We start from the raw sequence: 9101 nt of genomic DNA, 5'->3' as shown, positions 1-9101 counted from the left end.
AGGTCCGGAGGTTCAGAAGAACAGAGAGAATCTTTCTTGAGTGAGACGAAAGCCAGGGAAGGGATAGCTGGGTAGTAGCCCGAGCGATAGAGCTGGCTGTGTCTCCGGCATTGGTCAGTCAACCCCGCGCTCTCTCTGGTCGGTCGGTTGTCTTACCTGAGAGACTATAAGTTTCATTCAAGGGCTTTATTGAGCTTAACTGCCCTCCAAGGCCTTACAATTTTTTTCCCTTCATCAATTTTAAGCATAAAAGTGTGTTACTATTGTTTTGGCAGTGGTGAAAGTATGGGAGTCTGTGTCTTACTTTTGGAGCCTCCTTGGATACCTCTCAAAATTATTTGTATTTGTATCTGCATTTGCATTTTAGCTTTAGCCATTTTGTTTTGAAGTTGGGTATGAATTTTTGCAAATAATAGTTGTAGTAGTTTTCAAAATGATATAGTTAATGGGTTCTAAAGAGGCTTTAATGTCCCATTTGCGAGTAAGATTGAATCAAAATTGCCTCTTATTTCAAATAAAAACCAACTTTGAGAGCATTACCCACGTATAATAGACCCTGTTTATCCGTGTTCATTGGCACATAATTTGACCCCTGCTCAAATTCTCTGGTTAATTGTGTATTTTTACACTGTTTACTTGGAGTATACAGTTAGAGCGTGTTAGGCAAGTCTTCTCTTTCCCAGCCTTCAGAATCGGGTGGAAATGGATTAAGGAGAATCCGTCGAAGAGACTGAGGCAAGTACGGCAATGTTTCTATTCTTGCTTAAATAAGGAGGCGGAATCTGACCAATGAGACCAAGGAGAATCTGTGGAAACGACTCTCAACAGATTCTCACGCAAAACACTAATGTTTGGGCTCAGAGAGTAGTGGAATAAGAAGTCATAAGGAAGGAGACGAACATTAGATTTGTCTAGAATTACCTCTCGGTGAATATTGGAATAGATTACGGTAGTGTTTTGCGCGGTATAGATTTGGAAGGTAGGAAAAAAAGTAGGGTGTCATTACTAATATAGAGAGTGAAGAGAGAGAGAGAGGGGTGACAAAAAGGCATCATTTTCAAGATTTTTATCCAAAATTCACCATTTTTTAAAGTGAGAAGAAGAGGAGATGAATGCGACATGTGCAGACAAGCAATAATTATGTCAGAAACATTGCCGGTGAACCTAATAGAATTTCAATGCAGTAATAGCAACCAAACAAGGAATCGGCTCTACTTTTCTCTACAAAATTCCAATGGATGCGGAGCATTTGTGCAACCAAACACAGCCTAGAGAACTTGGTATGGGCTTTACGGGTCAGGGATACGGAAAAAGATTTTGGAGATTCTTAGCACTTTCCATTCTCCACTCCTTAAAAAAGCGATGGAATCCATTATTATAAAGGTTGCCGAATAGGTACTGAGTGGCTGTGGAATCTCATCTCTTATCCGTCCATGAAGGATAAACGAAGGAAATAGGCTTTGCGGGTTTGGCTGTTGAATGAGATTTTTGGTGGTTTTTGTCTGTGCATACGGAGGCAGGGAAAGCCATTTTAATAATTGGAACTCACATACATAATCTCCTCACAAGCATAAACAAATCTCTGGGGAAAGTCTTATAGTTTCACAAATATGTTGGAACTCAACCGTCTCTTTTTATAGAGAATAGAAATTAGAGAGAAATGCTCGCCAGAGGTGATTAATCCAATCCATCAAGTCTTCAATTCTTGGAATAAAGTTAATAAACTACAATTAAAGAAAAGTAAAAGAGGGTGCAGAATAGGTTGGGCTGCTAGCATTATTTCCATAAGTTGATCCAAACCGTCGAATATTTTTCAAAAAGTACTGTACGACCCACCCCATAGGCCGACCCAAACTATCCATTTGATGGGCCAAAGGTAAATAGGACGTGCCCCTAAAATCATTTCCATAGGATGATGATCTTCGCCCTACTATTTATAGAGGAACTGCATATTATGGAAACCACTATAGATCGTAAGGTTGGGGTCATCCTATGGAAATGATTATTTCTGCACAAACCTATTTATGTTGTGGCCCATCAATTGGACGGTTTGGATCATCCTATTGTGTAGGCCGTACAATACTTTGTTAAAAAAAATACTAGATTATACGGGCTAACCCCATATAAAAACTCTGTAAAGACATGAAGATGAAGGGCAGTGATAAATAGACCTCCAAATATCTTAAATCGACCCCATATGTGTGTCTCTCTCCTCTGTGAGAGAGAGAGAGAGGTGAGCTGAGAAAAAGCCCAAACTCCAAGATGACTCTCGAGTATAATACCAACATGTTAAAACGAAAATGGATTAATAAAAGCAACATTACCAAACTGGGTTATTTTCATAAACACTAAGTGTTAAACATGTCACATCAAAATTTGAAAAGAAAAGCAAGCAAACCTATATTATTCAAAGGTAGTTGGTGTCTTTAAACAGCCCTCTGTTAATTAGAATTTCTTAAGAGCTATCTCTATGAAGGCATTCTCCACCATTTTGCCTCTATATAGAGGAGTAGTTAGATTTCTATTGTAACAGTGTAGACCAGTTTCATATCTCTAGGGGACCTGTCATAACCAATTTCTGTTTTAAAGTTTGAACTTCAATCAACCAATGATTCAGTTCCATGTAACTTATTTAAATTAAAAATAGGGTGTAAATATACTAAAATTACATTTAATTTTTGACTCCAAACATTAGTTTTGGACTCATAATCTAAAAGGAAGCAGGCCTAAAACATCTAATGACTTACTGATTATATGACCTACCAGATGCACCTACGTAACGACCCCACCTAACATGTATTTATTAGATAACTTACTGGACCCCACCTTTTTCGAAGATCGAAACCGTTCATTTGTTGAGTCCCAATGCCAACAGCCATTTCCCCAAAAACAATCTCCATCGGACCATCCTAACTCTTCGATCTGTAGAGGTTTATATATAGATCTAGGGTTAGGATCATCCTGTAGAGAAGATTTTATGGGAAGGCCTATTTATGTTGAGGCCAGTAAATGAAGATTCAAGTTAGATTTTTTTAAAAAAAAATACACTTTATACGGTCTATGTACGTCCGTGTGAGAACTGTCATTCAATCCGGATACAGGATTCCAAATATTTTACTTTTCGTCAACCACGTAGCAGTGTCCTCTCAACGGCCCAGATCGGTCTCATCTTAAAGTAATCGCACGGTACATAACAATCCAAAGAAGGCAAACTTATCGAGAAACCAACGGTCTACAATCTTCCACATGTCACTCACGATGAGATATTAGACCCTAGATCAAACGGACTCGGCCATTCGTTACCCAGAAAAAAGAATCCAAAATCCCTTTCCGAGAGAGAGAGAGAGAGAGAGAAACCCTTTTTCCGGGAACTGGAAATCTCAACTTTTCCGGCGCGTAAGGTAAAAACCCCTAATTCCCTTTTTCCTTGTTACAGGAAACCCTAATTTGTCTCCTCTTTTATTTTTTGCCGGATTTTGATACTTACCCAATTTTATTGGATTTCTGGAACCTTAACTGTTCCTTTTTTCTTTTCTTATAACTGATTTCTTTTTTTGGCCGGGTTCGGCGCCGAAACCCTAGTTTCTCAAATCTTTGTTTTCTTGTATTACTTGAAATCTCAATTTCTCTAACATTTTATCACTTTTTTGACAGAATCACCGAGGAAAACCAATTTTCTTGCTGGATTCCATGGCCGATACCCTAATTCACTGAATTTCCAAGAAATCCATACCCTAAATCCTCCCTCAGAGAGAGAGAGAGACAGAGAGAGAGAGAGAGTCAAATTCATATCAGAGAAAACCCTAGCTCATTTTTTTTTTCGATCTTCTCTGATTCGATGGCGAAACCCTAGCTTCTTGAATACCTGGATATCCCAATCTCTTTACTATTGCCTCTCTTTGTGACAGAATCACCAAGAATAACCAATTTTCTTGCCGGATTCAACCACCGAAACCCTAATCCACTGAATTTCCGACAAATCCAAATCCTAAGTCCAAGAAAACCCTAACTCTATCAAGGAAAACCCTAGCTCTTGTTTGTTTCGATCTTTTCCGATTTAGCCGCGAAACCCTAGCCTCTTGGTTCTCTGGAAATCCCAATTTTTTTTGACAAAATCACCGAGAAAAACCAATTTTCTTGCCTGATCGCAAGACGGAAACCCTAATCCACTGAATTTCCGAGAAATACAAACCTTAAATCCAAAAAAAAAAAAACCCTAGTTCATATCAGAGAAAACCCTAGCTCATTTTTGTTTGGATCTTATCGGATTCAATGGCGGATTCAGACAACGAATCCGGTGGGCAAAACGCGAACAGCGAGTTCTCTGCACGAGAACAAGACCGATTTCTCCCAATTGCTAACGTGAGCCGGATCATGAAGAAAGCCCTACCCGCAAACGCAAAGATCTCAAAGGATGCAAAAGAGACAGTTCAAGAGTGCGTATCAGAGTTCATCAGTTTCATCACTGGTGAGGCATCGGACAAGTGTCAGCGCGAGAAGAGGAAGACGATCAACGGTGACGATCTTCTCTGGGCCATGACCACTTTAGGGTTTGAAGAATATGTGGAGCCATTGAAGATTTACTTGCAGAAGTTTAGAGAGATGGAGGGGGAGAAGGGTCCAATGGGTAGGGAGGGCCCGAAGGATGGGAGTGGTGGGTCCGGTGGTGGAGGAGGAGGGAGTGGGGTTGGGGGTGCAAATTTGGGGAATTATGGGGGTGGTTATGATGGGGGGATGATGATGATGGGTCATCAGGGTCAGATGTATGGGTCCATGCCTTACCATCAGATGGGTGGTGTGGGTGGGAGGAGTGCCAATTCAGGTGGTGCTGCAACTGGTGGTGGTGGTGGTGGTGGTGCTTATTTGGGACAAGGAGGGCAAGGTAGGGGATGATGAGAGGTTGGTGGGTGTGTTTTTTTACACTTTTTTGGAGAATTTGTTGGGTAGTGGTAGTTTTTTAGGGTTTTGGGGATGCATGTGGGGATGATGATGATGGGTCACCAGGGTCAGCTTTATGGGGGGTATGCCTTACCATCAGATTGGTGTGGGTGGGACGACTACCAATTCAGGTGGTGCTGCAACTGGTGGTGGTGGTGGTTGTGTTTATTTCGTACAAGGAGGGCAAGGTAGGGGATGATTAGAGATGGGTAATATTTTTTTTTTGGAGAGTTTGTTAGGTAGTGATAGCTTTTTAGGGTTTTGTAATTTTTGGGTGGAGAGAGTAAAAAAAGGGGAGTTTGAATTGTAATTGGGTGGGAGAGAGTGGTCATGGGAAGAGTACCAATTCAAGTGGTGCTACAACTGGTGGTGGTGCTTATTTGGGACAAGGAGGACAAGGAGGACAAGGTAGGTAGGGGATGATGAGAGGATGGTGGGTATTTTTTTACACCTTTTTGAACAGTCTGTTGGGTAGTAGTAGTTTTTAGGTTTTGTGATTTTTGGGTGAAGAAAGTTAAGAGGGGGCCCTGGAATTGTAATTGGGTGTGGGAGAGAGAGTGGGAAGAGTATACAGATGTGTAAAAATGTGACTTTTGCTGAAGATGGGTAGTTCTATTTTAATGGAAGCAAGAAATTTGAACTATCTCTGCATTACAATTATATACGATCTCTGTCATACAATTTTAGGATGATGAAGTTGAAGATGAATGGCTTTTGCTTTTTGGGTCTCTCTAGGCTGCTGATGTTGGTACTGCTATGTTTTCATAATTGCACCAACTCATCTTGTCTTTTCTGTTTTAAACGGCTGTCAAAAGTTATTACAGTTCCCATAAAGCTCTCATAAGGTAGCCAATTAAAGAAAAAAAAGACAAGCTGAGTTTGTACAATTATCAAAACACGGTAGTGCCAATATCAGTAGCATATATTATTTTCCTTTTGTGATGGTGGTGGTGGTTATGGGTGCAACTGTGCAAGAGGGTCGGCCTGGATCCCATTATCTCGGCCCTGATGACCCTGAGTCAAGGTCGAAAAACCTCAACCCATTGCCCGCCCTACAGGGCTCAGCACGGCCCTAGCCCACCCTGATTGACCCTAATTGGGCAGGGCCGGGCCGGGCTAGCCCTGATTGACCCTAGTGCAAATACCTGTTAAGAGTGTCAAAAATAAAGCAACCATATATCATATAGAACAAAATGATCAATAAACAGATAAATGGAACAAACTAAGACAATATGAATTCAAAAACATGACAGGCAGCAGAGACAATTAATAATAATAATCTAAAGAAACATCAATCCAAGATGATAGAAAACATTAGCAAAAGAAACATGCACAGATGGTTTAATTCTATAACAGAAAACTTAGGGTCGGGCCAAGTCAGGGAGACCCGAGGCATTAACCCAGAACCCGACCCTGAGTCAGGGCCTAAAAAATGAATCCTGACCTACCCTCTAGGTTGGAAAATCCAGCCCAGGCCTGTTCGGATTTGGAGAGTTTGTTGAGTAGTGGTAGTTTTTTACGGTTTTGTTATTTTTGGTGGAGAGAGTAAAAAGACGAGGGGAGTGGGGTGGTTGTTGAACTGTAATTGCGTGGGAGAGAGAATGGGAGGATGGAGTGTAAATGGAGATGTGGAAAAATGTTACTTTTGATGAAGATGGGTAGTTCTATTTTAATGTAAGACATTTGAAATATCTCTGCCATTCAATTTTATACAATTTTAGGATGAGGATGGTGATGACGAAGGTGAATGGGTTTTGCACTTTTGCCTTTGCTCTCTCTCTCTCTCCCTCTAACAAGTAATTTTGGCTAACTGTTGTAACTTGCAACGGTACACATATTTTTTCTTAGCTTTGCTTTCCATAGTAACAAATTATTATTATTATGGACAACCCTTTTAGTGTATATATTAATATATAATATATATTTTTAAATATATTAAATTCTTAACGAGCCGAGCCGAGCTTCCGGAGCCCGAGCCAAAATTGACACCCTTAAATTCATGTATTGATTTTAATGGGTTTTGTTTTTTATGGGTTTAGAAAATAGAATTCAGGCCCAATACTAGAAACTTATTAATAATCCTGGCTTATGAAGATTGTATGAGTTTATGGAGAAATCAGCTGGATGGCTTTGTTTTCTTCACTGGCAAAGAAAGCTAGAAAGCTATTTCTCTCAAGATAACTTATGATATGTGAGCTCTCTATTCTCCATGTTAGCTTATGATATGTCTGGCCTTTATTCTCCATATCTAGGTTGTATACCCCCAAAAGAAACCCTAATCTTAATGACCTTCAAGTGAGAGTGGATACAAAGGATTTAAAGGGAAATGATATTTTCACATCCATTTTTTGTCTTTTCCTGAAATGTCAAAGATGAAAAAGAAGGGTCTTGGGTAAGTTATTTTATTATTTAAAGCTTAAAAAAAGGCTCTTAAGGACAAAAGGCCTATTAGCTCAGTTGGTTAGAGCGTCGTGCTAATAACGCGAAGGTCGCAGGTTCGAGACCTGCATGGGCCATATTTTATGTTTTTCTATTTTTTGAAGCCTTTTAAAACTTTAGACAGCCTGCTCCAGTGTATTTATGACCACTCTTTTACACTAGAATGGGCTGTCCTAATTAAAAAATGGGGGGCAAATTAATACTTAAACATGTGTAGCATTGGTCCCAGCATTTTCCCTTGTGGAAATTAATACTTAAGCACGTGTAGATATTGGCCCATTCAATAATTATATGCATTTTAATAGTTCAATTATATTAGGCAAATTTCAAAACCATATGGTTTTAATAGTTTTGTGTAAATTTCATGGGCCGTTTGGGTGTAGGGAAAAAAGATAACAGCATCTTTTGTAATCATGAAAACAAAAATCCTAATTTCTTTTTTTCTCTTGGAAAGTAAAATTTTTAAATGTGTGTAACCTTTCTTTTTCTCATGTGAAACTTTCAAAGGTTTTTTTTTCTGGAAAAGGTCTAGGCGAAATAATCCCTTAAAAATGAAGAGAAATTATACGGTGGCCGACCGTGAAGTCCAGTGAAGGTGGTACATCAAACGTACCACCCTTGATATTTGATCCAACAACAGCACAACGATCAAATATCAAGGGTGGTACAACCCATACAGGTGTGGATCTTTGGCTTAAAGTCGTGGACATGCTCTCCATTGATGCGGGTTCGAATCCCTCTGTTTGGTTGCTCATTTTGGGAGGATTGTAGGAGTTTCAAATGCTTGAGATCTTCCAAAGACTCCCCAAAGCATGTTTGGTTGTCATTTAGACCATAGACCATTAGACAACTTATAGACATCTTTATTGCTTTTTATCCTAGGTGGCGCCTACATGGCGGAGATGTTTCCCCCCATAATCTTCTCCCCTTTTTCACCAATATCGTGAAATTTGTGTGAGGAATTAGAAGAAGATTCTTCTCTTATTCTTTTCTCTCTTTCTCTCTCTTCCACCCTACACTTTGCTAACAACACCCTACATCTTCCACTAATTTTCTCGCACAACCAAACACTACTCACAAATCTTCTCCCCATCTTTCATGCTTGTCTAGTTCTCTTTGACTTCTTCTTCTCCTAATCTCCTAGCAATCTACAAGCAACCAAACAGAGCGAGGCTTAGCCAATGCATGTGGTTTATGGGTGATTGCTCACATCCATAGGGAATAGTCCCATCCTAAAAATTGGGATGGGGATACCCTATGTCATCAATAATAATAAAAATAATAATAAGAGTTCTAAACTGAAGGGCGCCCTTGCAAAAAAAGGATCAAAGGGCGGCCCTATTGGTTGTAAATCACCAAAGTACATTAAGCCCTTTCATCCCTTTTTTGCAAGGGTGCACTTCAGTTTAGAACACCCCTAATAATAATATCAATATCAAGGGTGTTACCGCTTTCAAGGTACTTGACGATCGGCACGATATAAAAACTCAAAACTGAAATTAACAAACCCTGTAATTAAAAAGTTATCAAGAAATTATTTTCATCGTCGCCAAACACTGTAAAAGAGGCAGCTGGCACTGGACCTATCATATTCTGATAATGGCACTACTCTATTTTACAATTTTATGATTGGATGGTGATAGCATCTCGAGTACTGTAACAGCCCTTAAAGTGCTAATTAAAAACTGTAAATCAAAATGAGTATTGCCCTTATCAAAATATGA

At 39.6% G+C, this 9101-nt stretch overlaps 1 non-coding gene and 1 pseudogene across 2 annotated transcripts; both read left to right on the top strand.

The window, feature by feature from the left end:
* Window positions 1–3247: 3247 nt before the first annotated feature.
* LOC143846630 (nuclear transcription factor Y subunit B-3 pseudogene) lies at window positions 3248–5581 on the top strand (annotated as a pseudogene). The gene is made up of 2 exons (XR_013234803.1): window positions 3248–3401; window positions 3655–5581. The product of XR_013234803.1 is annotated as a nuclear transcription factor Y subunit B-3 pseudogene (transcript).
* A 1799-nt stretch (window positions 5582–7380) lies between these two features.
* TRNAI-AAU (transfer RNA isoleucine (anticodon AAU)) lies at window positions 7381–7454 on the top strand. The gene has a single exon. It is a non-coding gene; the product is annotated as a tRNA-Ile (tRNA).
* The last annotated feature ends 1647 nt before the right edge of the window (window positions 7455–9101 follow it).

Source organism: Tasmannia lanceolata, unplaced genomic scaffold, assembly GCF_043159265.1.
Source record: "Tasmannia lanceolata isolate RefF3 unplaced genomic scaffold, GAP_Taslan_0.1 ptg000015l, whole genome shotgun sequence".
NCBI lineage: Eukaryota > Viridiplantae > Streptophyta > Magnoliopsida > Canellales > Winteraceae > Tasmannia > Tasmannia lanceolata.
Note: the sequence above shows the minus strand (reverse complement) of the source record. Positions and strands in the feature narration are given on the sequence as shown.